The 27,024-nt window shown below is 43.3% G+C and overlaps 1 long non-coding RNA gene across 1 annotated transcript in view; it reads left to right on the top strand.

The window, feature by feature from the left end:
• The window catches only part of LOC142874361 (uncharacterized), a 133,847-nt gene that overhangs the window by 30,805 nt on the left and 76,018 nt on the right, over window positions 1-27,024 (top strand). The window contains exon 2 of the long non-coding RNA XR_012922179.1: window positions 25,438-25,546. This is a non-coding gene — a long non-coding RNA (uncharacterized LOC142874361). The remainder of the gene's footprint in view (window positions 1-25,437; window positions 25,547-27,024) is intronic.

Below are 27,024 nucleotides of genomic sequence, written 5' to 3'. Positions count from 1 at the left end.
CACTTCATCTCATCATGTAGGCATTTTATCATCTTACATCATCACAAGAAGGATGAGTACAGTACAAGAAGATATTTTGGGAGAGAGAGAAGGACCATATTCATGTAATTTCTATTACAGTATATTGTTATAATTGTTATATTTTATTATTAGTTATTATTGTTAATCTCTTGCTGTGCCTAATTTACAAATTAAACTTTATCATAGGTATGTATTTATAGGAAAAAAACATAGTATAAATAAGGTTCAGTACTGTTCAAGGTTTCAGGCATCCACTGGGGTCTTGGAACATATCTGCCATGGGTAAGACCATGCCAGGAAACTGAAGAAGCTCTCTCATCATCAGGCAAGAATCATGCACCATACCTGATGGCCCCTGGACGTAATACTGATAAATGTTTTCCTGAATGCATTCTAAATATATTGATGTGTTTTAATTACCAAAAGATATTGGTGAAAATGTTGGGAAATTCTCATAAGCTCAACGTAATAGGCAAGCTAATAGATGCTTCCAGTTTCATCTTCCAGAACTGGGTGTCTTTGTTTAATGTTTTGCTCTTTAATTAGAAATCAGGTTGATAAACACTGCACACCTGAAACTTTAATTCAGCTAATACTTATTGAAAACCCACTGTGTGCCTAGCTAGGAGCTGTGGAAGAAATAAATGAATGTATGGCAAATGTTTCGTTCTTTTCAAAGACTTATTGTCTTTAAACCCTTAATACTCTAAAAAACAGAAAATATTGTAATACAGGTAAACTTAGGGCCATTGCATTATTTATATAGAACAGTATTTTAAGTTTGCAAAAGCCTTTTACACTGTCTCCTTTGGTCCTTTTGATAACCTCATGAAGCGGTAGGTCTGATTGCTGTTTTATGAATGCAGATGTGGGGCGTCTGAAACCCTGAGTGACAGGCCACTCAGCTCGCAGCCCCCATCTTCTGCTTCCCAATTAACCTCTTTCACCACAGCATGTTCCCGTTCTGGCCACAGTTTCCTCTGGTCGAGGTGGGTAAGGACAGCACTGCAGTGTGACCAATGTTTGGCTGGAGTTCATTTCTGGTACCACATACCCTATTGATAGCATGACATTAGTTGTGGTTTGGTTTTATGATCTGGGAGACCTCACTTGAAGAATATGCTAGAAATATAGCCAGTTTTCATTCATGAAAACTTGTGGTTTAACTATGTTGAAAATTCCTATTGAAATTATGCTGAAAGTACCTGTTTGGGTTGAGATGTGTCCCTTTCCAAATTAATATGTTGAAATCCTAACCAGAACGTTAGAGTCCTAACAGGGTAATTAAGTTAAAATTAGGTCATTAGAGTGGACCCTAATCCAATCTGACTAGTGTCCTTTTAAGAAGAGGAAGTTAGGACACAGACACAACAGAGGAGAGACCTTGTGAAGACACAGGGACAGGGCGGATCTACAAGCCAAGGAGAGAGACTGCAGAAGAAACAACCCTACTGATACCTTGATCTTGGACTTCTACACTCTAGAACCTGTGAGAAAATAATTTTCTGTTATTTTTGCCGCCAGTCTTTGGTCCTTTTTATGACAGCCCTGGCAAACTAATACAATACCTAAATTATTTTAAATCGGTTATTCTTAATATTTAACCTGGATTTCTCTCATAGTTTTGTTATGAAATGGAGCTGACCTCAGAGAGACCTAATAGAGGGCTTTATGGAAAGGACTTCTTACGGAGATGTGGGCAGAGGTGGCTACGGTGGGAGCTATTGCTATGCCCAGGGCTAAGGGGACAGAGGAGGAAAGAGGTTTCCAGAGCTCAGTGAAAACGGGAGCCATGGAAAGGGGCCATCTGGTGGGAGCTGTAGCTAGGGGAAGACACAACTGCTGTCACGGAAGGGTTGCAGAAATGGGGAGAGAGTGGCAAGGAAATATCCTAGCATCTCTCAACTCCTCCCTTCCAATCTCTTGCCAGAACCTTCCATTGGCCCAGTCCAACAGGAAACCAGAAAAGAAGGGAACATGGGTGATGCTGTCTGCAGGGGTCAGCGCCCAGAGATGCCGAGAAGGACTGAGAAGGGCGGAGAATAGATGGTGTATGGGAACAGAAAACAACCTTGCAAAAGACAATAATCAGCATTATCTCTATTCAATGGAGCAGAGGAACATGGGGTCTGGATTTACTATTCCTCTGAGGTCAGCAGCAAAGTCAGTACCAAACTTAAAGTTATACTGCCTCACTACTTTTGGGTCACTTGTGATTTTCCTGTATTTTGTTTTTTATTTTGGGGGAAGATTTTCCATGAGAAGAAACAGTTTATTTATAAGAGCTGAAAGAGAAATCAGCTCTTCCAAAAGTCTCAATTCCGACGTGAGGAAACTGAGGCACAAAGAGGCAAAGCAGCTGCCCCGATGCTTCCCAGCAGGACCACAGCTCCCACCTCATGGACCAGCGCGGTTTCCACTGGACTTGCAGGCAGGACGTTGAGGCACAGTAGAATGTTTCAGAACCAATGGCTTATTTTAAAACATTGATCGAGAAACTTCTCGAATTTATCGAAAAAGCAAAGGAGGAAAAGAGAAAATAGAGGTTTATAATGTTTTATTTCTAGACGTGAATAGAGGAAGCAAGGCCGTATGACTCAGAGGCAGGCGAGGTCCTGCTTTCCACTCAGCTGTGGTCAGTTTTCTGCTGATCCGGGAGGCGATCTCGGGGATGACCCAGGAGGTAAACCACAGCCACCAGGGCCACGTGCCCTGGCAACTCCGCAGCCCTGCACTGCATCCTTGGTTTATCCTTCCTGTTTCCTCACTTATCAAATATTTATCGTCAACAACGGGCAGTTCTGTTTGCACACAGTGTGATGGGGTAATGAGATAGTTAGGTTTCCTCCCGTTATTGATGGGGAGTGCTGATGGCATGAATAATTTCCTCTTTTTATAAATGGGAATTTAATTATTGATGCCTTGTTTAGGCAGTGACAAAGATGTTAGCAACAAACACTGCAGTTGGAGGTTTTGGCAGGCAGGAGGCTGTTAGGCTGCAGTCTAGGGTCAGTGGGGGTCATGAAATGAACTTGCTTTTAATTGTTTAGAAGAGATAGCAAGGGTCTTTATCAGATATACATAGACAGGCACAGTATATATACATGTACTTATATAGATGCATGTGTATTTATATATAATAAAGACTTGCTCTCTTAAACAATTCAGATAAGGTATACACACATACACTCAGTGTGGATATATTTGTATATATATGGTGAGTGTGTATGTATATACTTGCTGAAAAAATTTTTATTTAAAAGATACCAAGGAAGACAAACCCCTAAAACTAGGTCTTAACAAGGGGCAAGCTAATAAACCAATGAGAAACTAGTCCATTCATACTTGCACAGAACACTAATTGAATTCTTAGCATCGCTGGCAGAATGTTTATTCATATAACAAGGGTTTTTGTGGACTGATAACTCACTTTAGCTCTTAAGTGAAGCTAAAAAGAACATGAAGTCTCTAACTCAGTATTTTAATTATTATGACTTTCTTCCTAGGGATTCAAGGTTCCCTGAATACTGTCCCTGCACTGCTCCCCCCCCCATGCCAAAAGAAAATAGACCAAAACATTGCAATGACATATTTCTCAAGGAAGTTGTCGTTACTATGCTTTTTCTTGAAAGCCCAATTAATGTCTCTGTTTTATTCTTTTCAACTTCTTGGGGAAACTGAGCCAGGAGACGGAGCTCACGTTTCTCCCTGTGGTGGTGTGAGACACAAGATGGATTTCACAGGATACAAGTTACAGAGTCAGGGAATCCTTCTGTGGAGAGGAAGAAATTCTGAAGGTAAGAAGGTAAAACGAGGCCTGTCAGACTGAATGTGCAGGTGAATCACCTGGGCTTTTGTTAAAGTGACAATCCTGACCCTGCAGGTCTGGGTGGGGGCCTGAGATTACGCATTTCTAGCGCCCCCAGGGGAAGCAGGCACTGCTGCTCTGTGAACCACACTTTGAGCAGTCCTTGGATTATTGGGCCAGACAGCAAATCCTAGAGATATTGAATTTTTAAGATAGGTAAACAGTAGCAATGCTTTTATAATTTTGTTGATTCTTCATACTTTTTTTTTGTGATTTGGATGAGTAAATTTTTTTTTTTTGCCAACCTGCTTCAAAAAGCTTTTTGCTGCAAAGTCTTTTATTTTTAAATTTTCTGAATTCTCTGATGACACTTGATGTAGATTTAAAGTGGCTGAGACAAGCTGGCCTCAGAATATTTTTTTTTCATAGCTTGTAGGACGGAAGCAACCTTAAAAAGTGTAGTGAAGTCTCTCAATTACAGAAGAGGATGTTAAGCACCCTCTCCTCCTACTTGGGATAGTAGGTTAGCATACTCGCCTCAGTTTGAATCATTGCCCCTTCATTTGAAGCCTCATCCTTGCTCCTTTTAACTCTTCAGCCAAGCTGTTAACTGTCAGAAGTTTAGGGGAAAAAAGTGTTTTTCTCTCCAAGTGGTAGGCCATCTCATCTTCATCAGTATTGTCCATTCTTTAGAATAGGCTCACTCAGTGTTCCCTTACTTTGTTTCCTCTTCCTCCAGTGTTAAGTATATGCCCTCAAACTGCTTAAGTGCCTTTTCTATAAGGCAGCTGGGTCAATTATTGAGGGTAAATGAGAAAAGACAAAAGTTGAGAGAAAGGGGGGAAAAATCAATATAGGCTCATCCTAGCAGTAACAAGATTGAGAATTGCTCCAGAGTGCACTGTGCCTGGCGTATCCATATAGATGTAGGTAAATGACACAGAAACAACCCTACAGGGAAATAAGCACTGCCCACACCACACAGGACACGGCCCAGGAAGGTGACAAGACTCCCGGAATATGTCAACTATTCCTTCTGGGGGCTCCTTGCAAAACGAGACAGAACAAAACAAAATGTAAGGATGCTTTGGAGGAGCCCTAATAGGAACCTCATCCTCATTTCGCCTCTGAGGAAGTGAGGCTGGACTGAACTGGCGGAGGTTACCTCCTTCTCAGCTGCAGTTGACAGTTCAATGTCTTCCTGAAGGTTCATAAGAACCAGGAGGAGAATGATCTTCCTGATCAAGTGCTGAAAGATCAATAATTATTAAAAAAAAAAAAAAAGAGGGAGAGAGGAGATGTGTATGTGAAAGAAGGAGGAAGAGACCTCAGACCAATTATTTTTCTACAAAATACTTTATGTGACAACAGCAGCAGCCCCCAAAGGGCAGCATGTAACAACAGAGCCTAATTAGAACGATTTCAGTGTAATCATTAACTCGCATCTAACACCTACGAGAGTATTTCTGTTTAAACTAAAACATGACCTGCATGGTGGAGAGGCCTTGTAAACTGTCTCTGAAATAAAATATGTGACAGGAAAGGTCAGAGCAGCTCTCATTTGAATTTCAAGTAGGGAGCCCGCACCGCGGTGGCCGGTGCAGCAAGCCTGACGCAGCCGCCACTTTCCAAGACTTCCTGCCAGCAGTAGCAGTTGGAGAAATCCTCTAGGACTAATTACTAGGATTGCAAAACAAGGATTTTTCTTCTCTTGCCTCTGCCCACTTTCCCTTCCCCTCTCCCAACCAGAGTGGGGAAGCAAGGGCCTCTAATGATGTTTGGGGAAAGAGGTGATTTCCTTTGTTGTCGCTATGAGACTGAAGGTCACCACTGAGTGGCTTGCTTGTCTGATCCAGACACCTGCTGGCTGGCCCCTGGGCCGGACGGAGCCTCGAGCCTCGTCTGGCCTTCCTAGCACGTCCTCCTGCCAGCCAAGCAGGGGAGGCCTTGCTAATAAACTCTCTTCCCAGCAAGAGTGATGCTAAGGCATTGCCTTCCGCTGGGCTGCGTAAAAGCAGCTATCAAATCAGCAAGATGCAACTTGATTTGCAGGTCTCCAGTGAAATTTAAGAAGGCGAACTGTAAAACGTTCAGGGAAAAGGAAGCATGAAAACATTTTTAAGGAAAGCATTTAAAAAGTCAGAGACAGACATAATAATAAAAAAAAGTTGGCAGGGAAGGTTTTATTTATTCATTTTGAAACATTGCAAAGAGCTCTGTTAGCAGCATTTATCTACCTCTTTTTTTTTTTTTCTCTTTTAAAGGCAGCCCTGAAAGCAAGTGAGTTGAATTCATTTCCTTTTTCCTTCTGTGACTTTTTTAAAGCATTATATACACTGAGATCTTTTTTGTACTTCTGGGAATTTATAAAGCTATAACATTTAGTACATAAGCCTGACTTGGCTAAATCCTCTTCCTTTCTCTTCTTTCCCCCCAACCCCTTCCTTTTCTCTTCCTCCCCAGCCTTTAATGCAGGGCCTTTCTTTGTCACAGGTACTAATTGGTCCTTTCCCCTCAGTCTATTTGTAATATTTTAAAAATGTTTTCTCTTTGTTTTTCAAATCGTTTCCCTCTTTTCCTTTAATTCAAACAACCAAAAAGAATGGGAAAATTAAAAATGTGTTTGGCAACAGTGAAAGAAACCAGCCTTGGCAAAACCACAGACACATGAAACAGAGGTAGCTGTTCTTGTTATCTTTCCACAGTGTTCAAGTCAATAAGGTTCCTGGAGTCGGTACTGTTAAACAGAACACATTCACCGGGCACTTGTTAAAAATGACGAGAGGGATTTTCTTCAAGTCTTGGTAGAGGAGAGACTGTTGTAACAGGGCAGAGTGACTGAGCTCAACTCCGAAGACAGCAAAAACACCTGGGGATTTATACACTCAGTGAAGGGCTCAGTACATGGAAAAGTGCTAAGAGGAAAAGCCAAGGGTAGGAGGATTCTTGCCAAAGTGACTTAGAAGAATTCTTGTTAAAAGCAGGCCGAGGTGCAGGCCTAGCAGACAGGGGTTCAGAGGAGCCTAATAAAAGTTTGGTGAAGGAGGGAATATTTGTCTGTTCTTGCTTCTTGGTGTCTTCTACTAAGTTGGACAGCCAGAGTGTGCTCCTGCTACCAACTTTGACACAACAGTGGACAAAAGTATATGGAACTGGACTGATTTGCATGACAGATCCCTACGTGAATTCCTAAACAGATCCCCTGAATTCCTGAAACAGATTTGTGCTGCCACTGATAATTGAGGGAAAAAGTGATTCCAAAATGTCTGTTTAACTCTAAGTTTAACCTCAACTGACATTGATTTTTTTTGTTGTTGTTTGTTTGTTTTTGAGACAGTCTTGCTCTGTTGCCCAGACTAGAGTGCCGTGGTGTCATCATAGCTCACTGCAACCTCAGACTTCTGGGCTCAACTGATCCTCTTGCCTCAGCCTCCCAAGTAGCTGGGACTACAGGCATGTGCCGTGATGCCTGGCTAATTTTTCTATTTTTAGTAGCGACAGGGTTTTGCTCTTGCTCAGGCTGGTCTTGAACTCCTGAGCTCAAGTGATCCTTCCACCGTGGCCTCCCAGAGTGCTAGGATTACGGGCATGAGCCACAGAGCCCGGCCTTGACATTGATTTTCTATTCCCATAATATGAGAATAATCTTTGCTTTGGAGTTGGAAAAAAAAGTTCAAATTCTGACTTTGCAAACATCTATAATATTCAATATGATCAAACTATTGGCTGAGCTGACTTTGATAGGGTCCAAGTAGGAAAGCACTGTTTTTCTCCCCAACACCACCTTCTATCAAGCCATATTGAACCCCACTTTCTCATGCCAGGATACCAAAGCCTTTTAGTCATTGACAGCCTTTTGATAATTAAAGCTCCTTTTCAGACGTTATAAAGTTTTAGTCCAGTCCATTTTAAAACTTGAAGCTCACACGTAGCAGCTGAAAGTGTCACTCTTCTTCCCTATCTTCTTTCTTCATCGGTACCAGATCCCAGCTCAGGGCAGCTCTGCAATGGGAAGGTGGGCATGGTTTCCTATGTCCCCTACTTTCTTTGTTCTTTTTCCCTTCCTGTCTTCTGGGCCCTCCAGAGTTGGGGCAGGAGGAGCAAAGTGTAGAAGAAAAGAGGCAAAAGTCTCCAGCTCGCTGGGGCTATTTGCAGTTTTTCCACGACTACCACTGGCAACTCTCAGGTCCTCCATGCCTTCCATGGGTCCTTCAGAGGCACCTCCTGGGCACCCCTGCAGTGCATGATGTCCTGGTCTGTTCTCTTAAATCCCTCCTGAAGTCTTATCTGTCGTGGGCTAACCCACAGCCTCGTAGGGCTGGGGCCTTCTTGCCCTGCCAGTAAACCCTCTTGGGTCCCACGAAGACAAATAAGACCAAGTCCCCTTCTCAGACTGTACTGGGTCCCTGGGAGGCCCACACACCCTGAGGCTGTGTCATGTGCTAGGACAACAAGCTGGAATTCTACTGCCTTCAAAAGTCTCTGAATTTCTGGGCTTAAGGCAGCAACCACATGGAGGTTTGGTCAGCCCACAAACTCCCAGGAACAAATATCCCGTTGTCAAACTGCATCCTACTCTTGTGACTGTACCAGGGTAGGCTAATGAGTTTCTTTGACTCAGTAAGCCTCCAGCCGAGGACTGGAACCTCATTCGCCTCATCCTGTAGAAGTCCCTGTTGGATGGACAACTCTTACACCTGTTCTCCTTCTCAACAAGCTCCAGACTCTGCTTACACAGGCTGAATGTGATCGTGGGATCCAAGCGTGGGTGTGGCCACTTCTTAGCAAGACTGCAATGTGGGGGTGCTCACAGCCTATGGTTCTTAGCTTTAGTGGGCTTTCTGAGAAACTAAAGCAAGCATGGACTAATCTTGTTACATAGATAAACCAAGTAACCTCACATAGATAAACCAAGTAACCTCTTGGCGTCTCAATTCTTCCATCTGTAAAATGGAAGTAAATCAAGCTCTCTTGTGAACATTGTTGCAGGGATGAAGTGAGATAGTATATATGGAGGTGTCAGCGGTATTCAATCTCTCTTTCCTCTGTCCCAGCCTCTCTTCTACCTTTCTTTCCTCTTTCCCACAGCTCCTCCTGAGTCCCTAGGTTAATAGGCTAGGGAAGGATCAGATTGGGGTCTCAAACCAGAATTTCTTAAAAAAACAAACAAACAAAAAAGTGCCTATTTCATAGAATGGAGCCTCAGCAGGAAAATCCGGAAGTAGATTACCAGGCCTGTCAGGTGTGAGAGCAGGGTGTGGAGGAAGACGGAACTTCGTTCAGGACATCTCTCCACTCCCAGCTTTGCACACGAGGTGCGGGTGGATTCCCTGACAGACGGGGATGCCCTCACCACCCCCACTGCCTCACAGGCGCGGGTGTACTTGGTTCCTTTGCGAGCTCCCGATTTATAGCTTGCAGGGGTAGGGGGAGGCACCTCAGCGAGTGGAGGCCGCCAATCCCCTGGGTGCTGTGTCTCCCTGCCCGCCTGTGTTGCTCTTCAGGATGGATGACAGCTGGGGGTGTAGTTTCTGCTGTGATGGATCACAGAGGAGTATGAAAATTCATAAGGACGCGTTCGGTTATATTTCATGGGACTCTGAACGTGTGTGTGGGTGTGTGTGTTTCTTTTTGTAGCCCCATTAGCTCTCTCAGTGATTGCATGGAGCTATACCATTTTGACATTTATGGTTTTCCGTCTGCTCCATTTTTCCGCGCACGTGTCAGAGGGAGATAGCTACTTGTCCTTTGATGCACGGATGGTTGCCCAATAACCCCTCTTGTTGCCCTTGAATCTTTGCCTCTCCCTCTTCTGGGGCAGGCTCAGCTGTCTGCGGGAGAGCCTGTTTGTGTGAGTGCTTGGCTCAAGGGCTCTGCCTTCTCCTATTACTGCCCTTGCCACTCTTGGAAGTTTTCTGATTCCCTAGATACCAGCTGCAGCCTCCATTTAGTAGTGCTATTCCCCGAATCTTCCAGAATGAGCAAGGGGGAGAGGTCAGGGCACAGATAATTTTGGACAGTTTGTTTTCTCTAAGAGAACAGACTGTCAGCACATTATGGAAACATGCAAAGATTTTTTTTCCTGTCAAAGTTGAATGACATCAAATACAAGCAGCATCTATATTGTTCTAAATGTTATATTATACTGAGTGTATTCTGGCAACCACTTCTTTTTCTTTAATTTGAAGGGACATCTTGGTGTGGTGGGGAAAAAGCCACAGAATCAGAAGATGTAGTTTTAGTCCAAGTTCTGCTCTATTTCATCACATGACAATGGGTGAGATATGTATCCTCTCCCAACAAAAAGTGAAGTGATTTGACAGGAAGGCTGCTGCCCCAGTACCACAAGTCTCTGTGGTTAGAACTAAGGGGACAAGGCCTTCCTGGTCCACGGAGAAGCTGTGGGGAGCTAAGATCCCTGGAGTTCGGTGGCTCTTGTGTGCAGCAACTTGTCCTAGTATCTGTGCTTGTAAAGAACAGAATGATTTGACCTGGAAGTGCTTGTTAGAGGTCACCGATTTTATGGTAACCATGAAGAAACCCCTTACTTCCCCATCCTGGATCAGCTGTAGCTTGGCTGTGCCTCCAAATGCCTCCTTCTTCATCTTCAGCTGAGTCTTATGCCTGGCTAGCTCCTTAGGACAATTGCCTTGAAACTCCTATAGTCTCAGCAGGTGTGAAGTAAAGGATCTAGTTTATTGGTGGGCGCCCAGAAGAACTTCTAATATGCTTAGCTTCACTGACAGGGAGCTTGCTCAGAATGTTTGGATAATAATTAGGCAATGTCTGATAGCTGTAACACTGTAATACTGTGAGAAGCAAGGTGCATTTCTTGGCAATTCTCTTATTTTTATCTTCCAAAATTGAGAACTTTCAACCTTTCTAACATAAGACACTGCCATTTGCTCAGGCAGGTCAATAGGGTGCTTTGGACATACTGAGATCTGAAGGGGCTCCTGCCAGAAAGATCCTGTTGTTTTATGTGACAGAAGAAGCCAAATTACTGAAGACACTACTTTAACTTCTCTATTTTCTTAGCTCCCTTTGACTCCAGGCAGGGTTCTGTGCAAAAAAGCAAAGGTGGGAAAAGCCCCGTTGGCTTAGGTAGAAAGCCAAGTTTGTTATTTCCTGCCAGTCCTGTGCCAGGCTGCAGGAGCACATAGATGTACTTAAGTTGAGGATGGCCTCCCAGACACATTCTAGAGAGTGCTATAATGAAAAAGGAAGGAAAAAAAAAAAAAGACTTAAAATAAGAATGTCAACATATCCTGTCATTGGCTACTTAGATCATTAACTAAAGCTTTTAATGACATTGCTGCCTTCTTAGTAACCATCAGTTTACTAAGAGTTAGTAATGATACTGATAGGCACTATTTACCAAGAGCCCACTCTTACACGTGAGTTATAGATGTAATGTTTAATTTTTGCAGAAAGCCTATGAGGCAAGTTTGTTTATTCCCATCTGAGAGGTGAGGAAGCTGAGGGTCAGCAGCTAAGCACGTTGCTGAGGCACCACAGGACCTGTGGTAGGCAGAATAATGGCTCCCCAAAGATGTTTATGTTCTAATCTCCAGAAACCATGCATATGTTAGGTTCCATGAAGAAGGCAGTTTGCAGGTGGACTTACGGAGGAATCAGCTGACCTCGAGACAGGGAGATTATCTGGGATTATCTAGGGATGCTCAATGTCACTTCAAGGGTCCCTAAAAGTGGAAGCAGGAGGCAAAATGAGAGTCAATGCCAACAGAATGAGATATGAAAAAAATCCTGGCCATCGCTGGCTTTGTTGATGAAAGGGGGCCGAGAGTTGGGGAACATGGGCAGCTTAAGAGGCTGGAAAGACAAGGAAGCAGATTCTTCCCTAGAGCCTCGGGAAGGAACATGACCCTGCTGACACCTTGATTTTAGCCCAGTGGGATCTGCATCAGACTTCTCTCTGACCCTCAAAACTTATTGTAAGATAATGAATTTTGTCATTTTAAGCCACTAAATTTGTACTAATTTGTTACAGCAGCTATAGGGAACTAATACAGCCCCTAAGAGGCAGAGCCTGGACTCAAACCAGAATCCAAAGTTTATCCTTTCTTCACTATGCAAAATGACTTTGAAATTGCTTGATATACAATAATAGAATCAGAAAAAACCCACCCAACCTCCTTAGCTATTTTCTCTCCCCGCCTTTTCCTCGTTTTCTCTATATGCTTGGTTCATGTGCTTCCTCCCTCTTCCCCTTTCCCTAAATTAACAGATTCTTGCTGTAAAAGAAATTGATTCTTCACTCCAAAGTAGGTCATTATAACAAAGGGTTTAAATCATTTGGTCCTCCCTTTTGTGAAATATAGACTTCACTTTAATCTTCTGTGCATTAGTAGCAGCAAAAAAAGAGGCCCATAATTTGTGAAAAATGAGATTTTTCCCCACCATCAGTCATCTGGACAGATACGTAAGTTATTCACTCCTTTTTCACCCTCTGACTCACACCTGGAAGTCAGAAGGACCAGTGTTCATCCACAGACAGAGTTTCCTCATTCTGCTCACACTTCCAGGACCAAATTTAGAAACTTAATGAAACATTAGGTCCCAGTAGCCAAATTGGGAGGACCCCCTGATTGCTTTCATTCCATGATTTCTCTCAGTCTCCAGTTCTCTTTCTTAGAGCTCTTTATATTTAAGCACCTCTTCTCTTTTCTCAAAACTACTGAGTTTATCTTGGAAAGCTCAAGCTAAGCTTGTTATGTAGGTAAAATGTTGGACTGGTCAGAATCTGTGTTCTATTCCCCTTTTTGTCCCTGGATGCACAAGGGAGGCTCGTGGATTCTTTGGATTTGCTGCTTTACTGTAGAAGATGAGCTAAACAGACATGGTGGACCTGCTCCAATCCAGGACTGATGGTAAATGGGGTGGTGATAAAAAGACAAGACCCTACTGTTGAACTCTAAGATCTCAGTCTAGTGGTTACAAAATAAGGGCCTTTTGGGATGATCACATTATATCGTAACATCTATTTCCTTGTCTATCTTCCTCCCTAGACAGGTGGTGGAGGCATCATCTTTGGGCATGGGGTCCATGGCACATGTTTTATGTGAATTCCTGCCTCCCAGCACAGGGTGCTTGTCAGAAAACTTCATATAAACTTTAAGGTCTGGTAAGGCCTGGGTTTGAATCCTGATTTCGCTACTTGCCTATTGTGTGCCCCTTGTCTAGTTACTTAGTCCCTTTGATCTGTATTTGGTTCATCTGTAAACTAGGGTGTGGAAATCTACAGTGCTGTGTGGATTCAAAGAGACAATGAATTTAAAGCACTAGCAACATCTTAGTATTGCACATAGTGGTACGCAATTAAAAAACGTGGTGGTTACAAAGGTGGAGCCATATTGCCTAGATTTGAATTCTAGTTCCCTCACTTACTAAGAAAGTTACTTAATCTCAATGTATCTCAGTTTCTTCATTTATTAATATAATACAGGTATAATAATAGCTCTTAAACTAGAAGGTGGTTAGATAGATTAAATGAGTTAATACACACAAAGATGCCTAGATCAGGGACTTGCACATAGTATGCGCTGAATGCTATTTATCAGCAGTAATAAATAACACCAAATACCCTCCCTCTGACATTCGTCCCATTTTATTTTATTTGCTCTTTCTTTTGGATCTTACAATAATACTACGTGGAAGGAAAAAGATAGCTGATTCTAAGGATTAGTCTCAAATTCCTCTGTGCTCTTTAAAATGTTGTGACTTATGTGAGCAAAGACCCAAAGTCAATTTGCCATCTTCATATTTTCTTGGGGTCTAAAGGGAAGGAAACTAATTTTGAAAAACCATGTTCTAGAGCTAATGAAGTAAGACTTCCTGTGGCAGAAAAAGTAATTTTTCCCCCTCCCTGGATTAGATCCAATGTTTGTAACAAACATAGCTGCTGTGGGCTTTACACTTAAAAGAACAACAACAACTTCTTTGTTTGAAGAATTATATATACATATGTTTAGTTTTCTAAATAACAGCATCACAATATGGTGTGACAGAAATTACAGCGAGCTCTTGATTTCTTTTCATTGCAAAGAAAAATCTTGCATCACTTAAATCTGCACTCATGTTGGAAACTGGGATTGTCAGATAGAATCTTAATTGTTGATTCTGTCTTCTTTATGTCCCTTATGGAGTTCTATCTTCTTTGTAATGCTCTGAGCCGTCTCTTTCATTAGGAGGCCATGTTTGTGCTGGTAAAATAAAGCCTACCTTCAAGTCTACCCTTTCATATAGGAATCAAAATGAGGGTAACATCTCCCTTTCCTACAACTTCCTTTCCCCATCAATATATATAGCATGTCTGGAGGTTTAAAACAAAGTGATGTTTGAGTTACACAATCACTAAAAGCATGTGAAAAATGTGTGTGCAGGTGAAAAACACTACCCTTTATATGCTCTGCTAACTCTGAAACGTCCAGATGAAATTTGAGCTGAGAACAAGCTGAAGAATTGCACAACAAGTGGTAATTGTTTTCAGCAAGTCAGAAGTGCCTGAAATCAATGTACCCTTGACCAACAGAATGCCCTAATCCTCACTGGCCAGAGAACCGGGGTTTTCAAAGTGACTTTCCACTTGTCTTAGAGTTCCACATCTCAAAGCTCCCTGGTTGGGTGGAAATCCTTCAGTGAACATGGGTGGAGTACAGAGAAGGCACTTCTTGAATGTGAACAAGCTACAAAATTAGGCTGATGAAGTTCGGTGACTCAATTTGTGATAGCTTGTCTGTAGGCCAAGGCCATGGCAATATGGTTTTTGTAGTTGAGCAGTGGTATGACATGGCACCTGAGCTCACGGCCTTATAGTTCACAGAGCATTAGAGTGAGAAGGGACTTACGTTTCACACATAAGAAAAAGTGAGGACCTCAGGGATGTAACAGCAGGTCTCTCCTGCTGTGTTTATTGTTCCCATTTATTGTTTACAGTTGGTCTGTAGCAGGAGCTCAAGGGTCCTTGCTCCTCCTCCTCCCTCTCTGCTTTACTTCTCCTGAGGGTGAGTCAGGATCACCCAGGTTCAATCACTCCATCTCCAGGGAGGAAGAGATGGTGGTGGCCAACTTCCAGGACATGGAGGTGTCACAGTGCTAGGAGAGGGATTACCTTTGCACTTCCCTCTCTTAGAAGTTGTCTCTTCCTTCTAGGAGCCTGGGGAAATAAGAGGGCCTGTCCCCCAAAGCCTTCCAGAAATTGCTGTCCAACCTGGGAGAGACCAGACATGGTTGTTTATACCAATTTCCTTCTGTGCAATAAAACCCAGAGAACTCTTATTTATTTGTTGCCTCTGGAAGGGTGTGTGTGTGTGTGTTTGCAAAATTGGCCTTGTTCCCTGCCTCTCCCCAGCCAGGGCTATGTCTGAAGTTTAAGTTTTGGTTTTGGGGAAAGGAGCCACAGCATGCCCTTGATACAGTTTGCTTCTAGACCACCTAGAGTGACAGAGGCTAGGCCAAAAGTGTCATCTGTGTATTCAAATGTAGTTCTCAAGAGTTCAACATTAGAGTCAGGGGCCTTAGCCTGTGCCCCAGCACCAGGCCAGACCAGCTTTCGCCTCAATGCTAACTCCAGTCCTGGCCAGCAATAAAAATGATAACGGTGTCAACTTTGTGCAGTTTTTTTACTGTGACCTTGTGGGGAAGAGTGACTAATTGAAGGAGGGCAATAGTAGGTTTGGACTGTGCAGTTGTGAGCTTTGTTTTACATTCTAATTCTCCATCTCTATTCATTAGCATCCCATTTTGGCAATACTTAACGCTAATGATGCTGCTCAATCCTTTTGAATTACAACATTAGCAAAATCATGTAATGCTTGTGGCAGGTACCATTTTGAGGGGTCTACATATAATAATTCATTTAACCATCATAACCAACCATCGATGTAGGTGTTGTTATAATTACCATCTTACAATTGAGAACATTAAGGCACAGAGAGGTTGAATGATTTTTTTTTAATCACACAGCTGGTAGGTAGAGGAGTTGGGATTCGAACCCAGCTCAATTTTGACTATTAAAAATGCTTTATTAATTGCCAATTTAAAAAAATCCAGAGAATACACATATACTACTTATTTCCATATTATCTTGGACGATGGAAAGATCTGGCAATGCTGGGCAGCCCTTCTCACTTGTCAACAACTGCCTTCACTGGGTTGCGGCTCCTCTTTCTGGATGAGGCGTGTCAGACCCATTTTGCACAGGCCCCGCCATTTCCTATTGCCTCTCACACATGTGACCTTCCTGTCCCTGCCAGCACTTGGATGGGCAACCCCTACCTCATTTTATAAATGCGTAAGTAGAGGATTTGAGTGGTGATTACTGAGAGCTAATCTGGTTCTTACTTGTGAGTTGTGTGAATATCTTCCCAATCATGTTGACCCTTTTGATACGTGATCCCTTGTGTTATAGAGTAGTGATATGTGGCTATAACTTGGATCACCTCTGCCTTGGGTGGTGGTGGTGTGGCTTGTTGATGTTGCATTGACTCCCTGACTTTGTGAACAGGCTGGTAAGATTGGTTTCATAGCAAAAGCACGAGGTATCAGAGATCTTGGCTCTCTTTATCCTTCCTGAAGCCATTTTGTTGCTGTAGCTGATGCCTGGAACCTTGACCCATCAGGGTGGGCAGAAATGCAGGGGACTCTCTAGAGGGAAAGAGTCCTGTCCTCAAGAACGGTGTGGCCACAGCCTCTGTCACTGTTCCCAGCACCCTTCCCAAGATCATCCAGCTTTGGCGATCAATTGGGTCCTTAACAGATGATTCCCAGGAAATCCTTTGATTCTTTTGTTGAAACCCATCTCCACTATTCCTAAAGCCCTTGCAAACTTGCATTCCATTTTATCTTTCCCATGTTCTCGCCCAGTTCTAAACCCTACATCTTTTCTTTGGCCTCTGCTACACCACTGAGAGTGGTTTCAATAAGCATATGCTGCAAATGCATTGCTTATTCATGGCATAATCTGAATTTCCTGATCCCCTCTCCAAATTTTTTTGTTTTTATTTCAGAATGCTACAGGGGACAAACATTTTGATTACATGATTTGCTTTTGTGCAGTTTGGGTCAAAGTTATAAGTGTGCCCCTCCCTAAGGTAGCGTGCATTGTACCTGTTAGGTGTAAATTTACCCATCCCCTCCTCCGCCTCCCACCTACTTGGTTTCTATTGAGTTTTTTATAAAGGGATGGGCATTTTTCTTTGGACCAATTACAAAAATAAACTTGTTGTCTGTGGGAGCTTTTTAGAATCAGACAGATCTGAGTTTGCTCTCCACTCTCTGCCACTTTTATAAACATGTCAAGTTACTGGAACTTTCTGATTCTGATTTGTAAGGCCTGTGAGATGGCAACAATGGCTATCTTGTAGCGTAGCCTTGAGGAATATACAGGGTGTCTCAAAAATCTCTGTACAAAGGAAAAATTTTGTAATGCATATTTTGTAAATAAAGGTCCATTTAGCTACAATTTCCCATTTTCCCTATGTATGGCGACTTTTGGGACACCCTGTGTAAGGAATGTAAAGCATTTACCACAGTTCCTGGAGCATCAGTGGGGTTCGCAGATTTTAGTTCACTGTCTCTATTATGACCTTTTGGAGCTGATGGGATGTTGTAGCTTATTATAGACTGACAATTTGTAGGTACCGGGAAGAGTTCTCTGGGGAACCAGGAAAATGGGTGTCTGAGAGGGACAACACATCACGGCAAGTGTTCCTCCAGCAGGTGGACGCAGGTGCCAGGGTGGGAGAATTCCAAGCAGAGAACAAGACAGAACTTTTACTAGTAGTAAAGAAAACAAACAAACAAACAAAAAATTCTTTTTCTTCCTTTATCATCTCTCCTCAGAAGGGCACCAACTTACTCTTCAGAGTGGACACTCAATAAATGTTGTTGACTGACAGACCACAGAACATTATAGAAGGTGTACAGGGCAGGGAATATAATATTAATATCCATATAGTGTTTTTACGTTTTAATTTTGGTGGAGGAAGGCTGAAGCCTGGGGCAAAAGCTAGTATTTTCATTTGCTTCACCTGAAGTTATATTGGCAGGGGCCCTCCGGGTAAAGAGGAAAGGATTAGGTTTGGGAACGGGAAAGGGTATGAAGGAGTTGTAATAAAATATCTAAGTGCAAGAGCTTGAGGAATAAACATAGATGAATTTCAGTCACAGAAGAGAAGAATACAGCATAAAGATGTTTTGAGGGGGAAAAAAATACACCCACAGGGTAGGCTTTGCTGAATAAAAGAGAGAATGCGAGAAAAGTAATGAAAAACTTTTAATATCACGGAGCTCCCTAAGAGGTGCACAGATATTGTTGTTTTACGTTGATTGAGGGCCCACCATGTACAGGGCTAGTATCTGCTTGAAAACCTAATGTATGAAAATATGTTTGAGGGAAGGGATAAGCCCAATCGGTGGGGGGAAAGGCGGTTTTGCTATGGCATGTGGATGTGTGCAGAAAATGAGTAAGTGAATGATTATTTGGCTGGTAAGGTCTTAATAAAAATCACTTGAACATCAGCCAAAGCAAAGTCTGGTATTTACAGTATTGTAATCACGACCTCATCGAAAGCAAACAAGGGAGCAGAGCTCTCAGGAAAGGAATTTGCATTTCTCATGGTGGGAATTTAGACTAATTTGTAGTATTAACATACACTGAAAATATCCTCATCTCTTGTTTATCAGAAATGTGTCAAGAAGAACACCAGTCAATACACATTTACTCTTAAAAAAATGAATTTATTTGGGGATCCTCTGGTACCATTTGAACCCCGTTAATGACCTTATGTCTGACATAATTAGTAAGGGTAAACTCTGATAAATGCCTGAGGTCAGAAACCACAAGTATATATGTTTTTCCGGTATCAAATGATACCTGATGATGACAGCTGTGAGTTACACAGGCCACTGAAATGAAAAAAAAAAAAAAAAACCACCAACCCTGCCACCCTGGGATGAATGTTGGTGGATTTTAGCCACACCACTGTCAAAGCCAAGAGATATTAGACAACAAGGGATAGCTACAAAACAAACAGACAGACAAAAAGGGCTACTTCAGGAATTCCAAAACTTACACGCTCCACCCCAAGCTGCTGGCAGCATCTCTGGTTGGATCCTGTTTTCTCAAGTGGGTACTGGGCTGGTCTAATTGTTACAAAATTTATATATTTATTTAATTTGGGAATGATTTGAAATCTACCTATCAACACTGTATCTGAGAATGTTCCAGACTATGTCTACTTTATAATTTACAGATAGTTGAAGATAACTTCATTTTTTTTTTAACTTATAAAAGAAATCCTATTTTCTTCAACTATTTGTTTAATTCTTGTCACTCTCTGCACCTTTGTATGAGTCAGGGTAGGCTGGGCTTTGCTGTGGTAACACGTAACCCTGTTACCAGCATGACTCAGAAATCTTGTTGCCTTTATGTAATTCGGGTAGTTTTGCTGCATTTTCGATGGCCAAGATGAGTGCAAGGAGAGGCAAAGGTCACTGTGGAGTGAAAGAACGAGCTCATGCATTCTGTTGGCGTTAAACTATATTCTTTTTCTGTTTTCTCTGAATTGAAAGGTTTTGCTGAATATTGATTCTTACTTTACTCTCTAATAGCGCTATTAGTTTGTGTGTGCATGGTGTGTGGCACTTTTCACGTCCACTGGAGTTTTTGCCTGTGCTGTTTCCTTTGCCTGAGAGGTTCTTTCCCTAGACAGCAGCAGGGTTCCCTCCCTCATAGTGACTTCCAGTTGGCCCCTCAGATGTCACCTCCTCCATCAGGCCTACCTCTAGCTGCTCTACATGACATGGCAAAACAAACATACAGTGCTCTTCGGAAAACTTCGGCTGAACATTCCCATTCCTGTCCCCACCAGGACTTACTCTATGTGTTTATTTCTATACCTTGCTTATCCTCTGTCCCTTTCCATTTAGAATAATAAAGTCCACGAGGGATGGATTTTTATTTCTTATTTGCTGTTGTATTCTCAGTCCCTGGAACGGTGCCTGGCATGTATAGGTCCTCCACGAAGGTTGAATAAATTAATGTGATTGACTGATGTTCTCGTGGTCAAGTAAGTTTGACAAATGGCAGAAGGGGCCTTTTGCTGATGTGTTCTTGTTTATTGTGGCCTTATGAAGGGAGAGGTCCAACCAAGGGCTAGGTTCACATCATTGAGATATTTGGTCCTACACAAGGAGACTCAGCTCCTGTGTTTAGACTGCGGCTGGAACACTTGTGTGGGCTCAGGTCTGGGCATGAGCCATCCCCACCGATCCGTCTCCTGTGTCTCCACTGTGGATATTATACTCTCTCTGTCACCCTTCTTGCCGCAGAGACACCTTCATTTTCCCCTGCCCTCATTCTTCAGGAAATGTCTAGGCGTGGATGTTTTGTAAATTATACTTTCCCAAAGACTTCTTAGTTACCCAAGTTGAAAAACAGTGAAATGACACCACCTTTACAGACAGAGGTGCTGGGGCTTGTCTTAGGCTGCCCAGCTGATGAGACTTGGCGCACACAGGTAGAGCCTGAGGCAGGAGTGCACATGGTGAAGCTTCTGGTGTCCTCAAAGAAACAATGAGAAACACAACACTGTGGGTGGTTTGCCCTACTTGGAAGAGTGGGGGTTGATTTTGTGATGATCACTGTTTACCAGGATGTTCAGGCTGATACTCTGAGGAACCAGGCTTGTATCGTGGGGGTCATTTAGTTGGAGAGTGGATAAGATGAGAGAAGAGAGCTAGGTGGGGGGGAGGTAGCACAAGACATTAGTTTCCTGGGGTTGCTGTACCACAAATTAGATGGCTTGAAACAGCGGCCATTTATTGTCTCACAGTTCTGGAGACAGGAAGTGTGAGGTCAAGATGTCAGCAGAGTTGGTTCTTCCTGAGGCTGTGAAGAGTCTGCTCCCTGCCTCTGCCTCTCCCCTGGCTTCTGGTTGTGTGCTGGGATCTTTGCGCTCTTTGGCTTCCGCTGCATCATCCCAGTCTTTCTTCAGTTTCACATGGCGTCCTGTGTGCTTCTCTGTGTCCAAAGTTCTCCTTTTTGTAAGCATGCTAGTTATCTTCAATCAGGGCCTCACTGGACACTAGTGTGACCTCATTTTAACTAATTACATCTACAGTGACCTTATTTCCAGAAAATGTCACATTTCTGAGTACTAGGGTTTAGAACTTTGACATATGGATTTTTTGGGGACACATTTCAAGCTATAACATATAATCTAGGTAGTTGGTGACATCAGGCAGTGCTTTAGATGTGGGTGAAAGGATTCTCAGCTTCCTTTGGTTCTCAGGCAAAGCACACTTAATACACTGATTTATGTGATACTAAATTCCGTAGTCTACCACATCCTAAAATATAGTTGTAGAAACTGGTTATTATTTATGCTTCTGAAAATACTTATATAATAATCCTTTGCCAAAGCACACAGTTGTCTTTCGCATCACAGTGCTGCATGGCTGAAATCTCTTGATGATGCTCACATGTCCTTATTAGAGGGAGTTTCCGCCAACTTTCCATGTTGCAATTGGCATATTTTGAAGAACAGCTTTAAATTGGTGAGCATCTTTGTTTTTTCTGCCAGCATCAGAAGCAATAGTCATTCATTTTTTTCACTTATTTATTCATCATTTATAGACTCAACAAACATTTACTGAATCCCTGCTATTAAGGGAAGACAAATCAGACCTCACTCCGTTGGAGCATCAGGTGGGAGGAGTGAGACACATATGTGAACATTTCACATATGTGAAATAGTGCTAGACATTAAGAGAAAAGTCTGGGCAGTTTTCAAGAGGAGGAACTGCTCCCAGTTGCTCTGAAATCTCACTCTACCCTGAACCGGGGGACTGAAAAGTTTTCATAGGAAGTCAGCTGCTGTCTACACTGTCTTCCCCTCTAGGAATTCCAGCAAACCACGGAGCAAGGATTAGGACTCTTGGTTCTACACGGATGTGGAGCTCTCCACATAAGCCTTTGAGTGCTCCTGGGAAATTCTGGCCCAATGGACTAGAGACCAGTCTGAGTTTATATAACTGAAAAATTCCTAAATAAAAGATAGCATGCCAACTAAGTGAAAATCATGATTCTACCAATGTACATTTAATAAATCTAGGCACAGGGCATCCTAAGGCCAGATTCACTTAGGACAAAGGGTGGCCCTGTTGGGAGTGGAATGTCTAGCCTTTACCCACCGTACTCCTTAGTGGGGGCAAATGAAAGAAGGGTGAGGCCTGCTCACAGGGCAGCCTCCAAAGGTGGTAGAAACACAAGGGAGGCAGCTATTTTCTTTTAAGAGTCATCTTTACAAATGCTAATATTTCCAGGTATGTTCATCTGAAGTCATTACTATCAGTTGGTACTTTAATTAGCAGTTAATATTTTAGCAGGAATTAACTGAGAGGGTGTGAGAGGGGAGCGAGGAGCAAGGTAGGTTCTAAGGTTGCTGGTGCTGTTGGCAGAGGTTTCTAGAAGGAGAGGAGGGAAGAGGCTGGGGAGAAAGAACTCTTGCTAGATGACATGGAAGGGTGCTTTGTTTTCCTAAATAATCTTGCTGCTCAAAATGTATGTCTTGTCATAGAGTTGCTAAACTTTGGTCTTATGTCTCTCTTTCAGGAAATAGAACAGAGGGACTTAACATAAACTTGAGGGTGGCAATGTAATTTTCCCAACTATTAATATTACTAGAGCACCTGCCTGTTTTCTCACTAGGAAGCCCAAGCATCTTCCTCTCCTGTGAATCTGTGCAGGAGCCACAGAGGCTGGCTCAGTTCAAGGCGTGGGGGTGGAGGATGCAGTGGGATGCCCTCTCCTCCTGGTGTGGGAGGAACTGGAGTCTGCTTGGTGAGTCTGTTATCACCGTTGTTTGTTGCTGCCACGTGGTGTCACTGTTAGGGTTGAGTCCTGCACAATTCCGCCTGCTAGTCCACCGTGCCCTGGGGATGGGCCCCTCTCAAAGGCTGGGTCCCATTCCTATGTCTAACAATTATTGTGAAGGAGGTTGGCATATGGGTTATGGGGTTACACTTCTCACTGGGAAAAAAGAAAAGAAAGAGCTGAGGGGGTTGGGCCATAATGTGTGCTTTCACAGTTAATACATTTGACAAAGAGCAGGTGGCAGGAGGAACAAGCACTAACAACAGCAGAAACTGCCTCTAATTATCCATGGGGGACAGGTCGGGGCGTGTCTCTGAATTATTCCCCAGAATCACACAGGTGGCTTATATATAAGTGGACCCAAACTCCTGTCGTCCTGTGCAACTGGAATCGTCTATGGGTGGGGTAAGGTGTGGTTGATACGGGAGCAAGGAGGGAGATTACCTGGGAAATAAGGCCATTGGAGCCAGGGAGTTTGGCCGTCCTGTGTATCATCCAATCATCTTCCCCCCTGGTTTTGATGCACTAAATGACCACTATAATATGCCCTAAGCACTTTTAAGATGTCTCAATATCTATGTGAGTACAATGACCCGAGGAAGAACATGGTACTCCTAGAGAGGGAAACGTGTTTCACTATGAAATGCACACCCTTGTCTTCATGCCCAGCAACCTACTCATCACACATATTCTCTTTCCTCCTGTCAGTGCTCCTTCTTAGAAAAGGACCTATTAAACAAACTCATAGCAAGGTGTAAATAACTGATGGGACTTAGTATCTTGCCTAATTTAGGGACATCAATTAAAAGCAGCTGGCCCTTTAAGCTAAATAAATCATCTGATTATTTTTGGCATTTTAGGTGGTCATGAGATCACTGTGCTAAGTTCTTCTCAAAGGAGTTTAACTGGAGAATTGGGCCTTTCTGTAACAGTGTCCTTCGCTTTCTCTCTGCTGAGAACCCATAACCAAATCTGCAGCCCAATTTTTCAGGACTGATAATATGAAGAGTAGCTGCAAGTCTTTAAAACAATTCAAAAAAAAAATCTGCCATTCAGCACATGTTCATTTTGTTTAAATCCTGCTCTCACCGTTCCTATTCTTTCCCAAATAGTACTTTCACCATTTGAGGCTCAAATTAAGCAAGTAGAAATGGTCTGGCGGGCAAGTTAACTCTGTGTGTAGTTTAAGACTTTGTCTTTCAGATAGAAACACTGCTTTCAGGTATGAACCAGGAAATAGATTGTCACAAAAGGTTATGATCTGCTTTCCCCAAGACCTGTATCTATTTTTAGCAGAAACCATGCCTCTCTAAGGCTCTGCGTATATATAAGTTTTTACCCCTTACAACAGTTATTTATTTTTAATAAATCCTTTTCTGGCTTCATTTTCTCCTAATTGCTTCTATCCTACTTTTTTTTGGCCTATATTCTTTTTTAAGTACCTTAACTTTAGGCACTGCCCCCAAGGGAATGTCTGGATATGTTGTTCTCTGTGGCTTGTATGGCCATATTGCAATGAGTTCACTAAGGGCTTAAGATGCTCTTTAATGATGCATTTGTGACAACTGTAGTTTCCAGTAGCTGGAAAGTATCAATAAATAGACCGCTTCAGCCATCTCTCCGTGGAATTCTAAAAGAATTATTATGACGATAGTATAGCGAGTGGGGAGATGCTTTATCACGAGATAAGTGCCAGCCACAGTCAGTGAGGGGAGTCCTGGGCTCCAGGCTGGGTGCTGCCCACGCGCTCGAGGACGAGCATCCTCCGTGGCGGCTGAGTGTTGACCCGGCTGCAGATTCATCGCTGCAATCAGCTGTGCTTTTGTGCTCTGCCTGAGAGTCACTTTGGCCTGTCTGAAGGAGGCAGCTGCTGTAAATTATAAGTGCAGATCCAGGGGATAATTCTTGGCTTTCAACATGCTGTGAAGGCTTCAGCAATTAATTTCTCCTGTTCTTCTCGCAGCCAAGGATTCTCCACATTATTCATCTCTTTGGGCAAAAGCCATTGGTGGCTTCTGAGTTATTTTCTCATTAGGTTTATGATAGGAATTACCTGATTGTGGATGGCTTGCTCTTGTAGTTCATTTTTGCAGATGGATTCAGACTAGGTAGGTTCTCAGCAGTAACATAATCTGTCTTAAGCTCCCAAGGCATAGAGTTCAGCGTGGTATTTCCATTTGACCTGAAAGTACCAGCTTGGCATTTTCAAATCCAGAGGCACAATGTGCTGATGCTTTAACCTCTTGAAGTGGCTGCTTTCCCTGTGTGCACTTGGCAAGACCCAAGTAGCTTCACCGGAAGGCCAGACCTGGGCTTTTGTTTCCAGTCTCTTTCTGATACTTTAATAGGAAGCCAAAAACAAAACAAACAAACAAACAAAAACACCAACTGTTCCCAGCTGGGAGATTTAACATTTGAACAAAACAGAGTCTGAAAGAGCCCTGGGTCCAGCAAGCCTCAGGGAGAGGAAGTGAGAGCCGAGACTGGGATTTGGTCCCCTCAGGGACTCAGGTGGCAAAAGTCTCAGGTGCCCACAGAGAATTCAGAGGACCGAGCTGGACTCTGCAGGATGCACTTAGCATGGTCCTCCTGATGGCTTATTTGTTTTCGTTTTCGTGTGTAGGGAGGTATGATAAATTCATGCACAGATAGTGATTTAGGTCTCATATTTTCCCTGATTGGTAGTGTTCCCTCTTCTGTTCTTTGTCAGGCCCACACAGCTGCCACATCAGCAGGCAAAAGAACAGGAAAACCACAGCCTCACGGAAACAGCTGGAGTGCGGCGGGGCGTGGTGGGCAAGAGGCACCACACTCAGAAGGTCAGTGATGCCTGAGTCTCGCGAGGCCAGCTTGGAGGCCCTGCAGCCCCTGCACTTGGGGGCCAGGGCTTGCCAACTCCCAGAGAGGAATCATCAAGAAGTGCTGGCTTGAGGGGCCCCCTGTGAAGTGGGTCAAGTCCATCTTGGGTGTCCTTTGTGGTTTTTGTGGTTAGAAAGTTACATTACAATGTATCAGCCACCGTTAGCACACTCCACGGCACAGAGTAGGCACTTTATAAATATAAACGAGTGGTGCTGAGAATCCTTCATTCTAGTGTCCGGGTTTTGCAATTGTACTCGCTCTGATTTTCTCCCTTTGGCCTCCGCGGCGAAGTTTCCCTGCTTGCTGCTCTGCTGCTGCTGAAGTCGCCGGCTCATTGGGATGGAATCCGAACAACCCATGCTCTCTGAGGTGTCATAGTAGATAATGAATAATTTAATGTGCTCCCTGGAAAGGTTGTGCTCATTTTAGTAGGTGGCAGGTAACCAGAGACAGAGTAAATAAGGCGGAACTTCCTGTCAATCCCAGGACACTGCTTTCAGTGGGGAGGGGCCGTTTCTGTGATTTCCCCAGACCACATCATCTAATTAACGTCCACTTCCTCTTTGGCATAATTTTGTTCCTGGCTAGAATCATAGATGATCTGAAAGAGGTCATGAATCCGTGACATGCTGAGGGAGTAGTGCCTTTGCATCCCAGCACGGGACAGGAGTTGAGATCTTCCAAATCCCAGTCTGGTCTCAGGCTGCGTTTGGAACCAGAGGGAGAAGGCTCCGGCACTGGGGAACATAGCCAGGTTCTCTACATATTTTTCAGAATTTTTTCTGATCAAACAAAAGGGGCCTAGTGAGTCCTGAAAATCACTCACAGCTCCGACAGCTTCTTTTTATGGATGGGGGATATTGAACAGGGAGTCATAACTGTTGGTTCTTCAGTGGGGGGCAGTGAAGAGGGTGGGCTGCTGGCTAAGGCCACTTGCCCAGGATCACTCAGCAAGTAGCCAAACTGCCTCCCTACTCCCGGCCCAGCTTACCATTGCCCTACACTCCCGTTATCCCAATGCAAAAGCAGAGCTGCCTTTGAGTCATCTCCTTATTAGGGCTGCGGGGAACGCGGGTGTCAGCAAAACCTCTGGGTTTGCAGAGGCTCGGAAACAATACCAGGTATTTTGTAGCAGGTATGTGCTGAGTGTTCTCTCACTGTCTGCATTTGGGGCATTCAGCATATAATCCTACAATTAGTTCATTAAAAAAAATAAAAACTACTTGCAGGTCACCTTTAAAACAAAGGGAGAAGCAATTTTGAATTTAGCAATTTTTCATTTTTGACATCTAGTACCACCTCAAGCTCCGCAGTTACAAATAATGCTGGTGGGGAACGGGTCCTTTTATACACATTGGAAGAGAGAAGGGTTATACATTATGAATAGAAGAAGGATAAAGGAATTGGCTGTGTAGTGCAAGATATTTTGAGTACA

This window comes from Microcebus murinus, chromosome 12, assembly GCF_040939455.1.
Source record: "Microcebus murinus isolate Inina chromosome 12, M.murinus_Inina_mat1.0, whole genome shotgun sequence".
In the NCBI taxonomy this organism is placed as follows: Eukaryota; Metazoa; Chordata; class Mammalia; order Primates; family Cheirogaleidae; genus Microcebus; species Microcebus murinus.
This window is presented reverse-complemented; position numbering and strand designations above follow the sequence as displayed.